This window comes from Etheostoma spectabile, unplaced genomic scaffold (assembly GCF_008692095.1).
Source record: "Etheostoma spectabile isolate EspeVRDwgs_2016 unplaced genomic scaffold, UIUC_Espe_1.0 scaffold378, whole genome shotgun sequence".
In the NCBI taxonomy this organism is placed as follows: Eukaryota; Metazoa; Chordata; class Actinopteri; order Perciformes; family Percidae; genus Etheostoma; species Etheostoma spectabile.
The window spans coordinates 541948-542668 of record NW_022605595.1 but is presented as its reverse complement, the minus strand read 5'-3'; the positions used below and the strand labels follow the sequence as shown (position 1 = coordinate 542668).

The following is a 721-nucleotide window of genomic DNA, read 5'->3' as shown; positions in this document are numbered from 1 at the left end:
TTGACATTAATTGTTGAAGGTCTATAGGACAGAAGCCGTCTAAGTATATTTCAGGTCTTGTTGTTCTTTCTTTCTACTGTGATTAAAGGTGAACCGTTGAGGGCAAAAGGTGATGAATTTTATCTCTAACACTAACACCACGTGTATTATGTTGACAACACGGACGCATATATAGGAAACACCAAAGGGACTCGTAATATTTACGCTAACATTCGGTCGAGACCATAGACTGTTAATATTAAAAGACCAAAAGACATCCAGTGGCAAAGACATCGCAGGCTGCTCTGTCTTCTCCCCAACATGTCATGCGATGCATTGTGGGGGAAAGGAGAATCACCGCAAAATGCTGTAAAATTTACCTTTTGTATTATATTCCGTTTTGTGATATCCAACGCCATCAATTACAATGGATAACAGTTTAAATGTTTAATTACCAACAAGCAAATTCGTTGCAAAATTAAAATTGCAACATGGGCTTAAATGTTCACTTTCAGACAAACAGCAAAATCAGATGAAATTACCCTGCAAGACTAAAACTTGTATCTTCTGTTTGACACAATAAAAGGAAACTACCATCATCTTTCATTTGGTTCATGGTTTTCTTGGGGCTCTGAAAATGTAATAAAGTATTCACCTTTTTTCAAAAGTGTGTTTTAATCATTCATATTCCTGGGTTAGATATTTGGGCTGTTTGAAAGAACGATAGCAGAGTACGAGGAGG

At 36.8% G+C, this 721-nt stretch overlaps 2 protein-coding genes across 7 annotated transcripts in view; one reads left to right on the top strand and one right to left on the bottom strand.

Moving 5' to 3' along the window:
- The window catches only part of LOC116686444 (oocyte zinc finger protein XlCOF7.1-like), a 588898-nt gene that overhangs the window by 189402 nt on the left and 398775 nt on the right, over positions 1-721 (bottom strand). The gene's annotated exons all lie outside the window — the stretch shown is intronic.
- The window catches only part of LOC116686450 (gastrula zinc finger protein XlCGF57.1-like), a 13272-nt gene that overhangs the window by 5626 nt on the left and 6925 nt on the right, over positions 1-721 (top strand). The gene's annotated exons all lie outside the window — the stretch shown is intronic.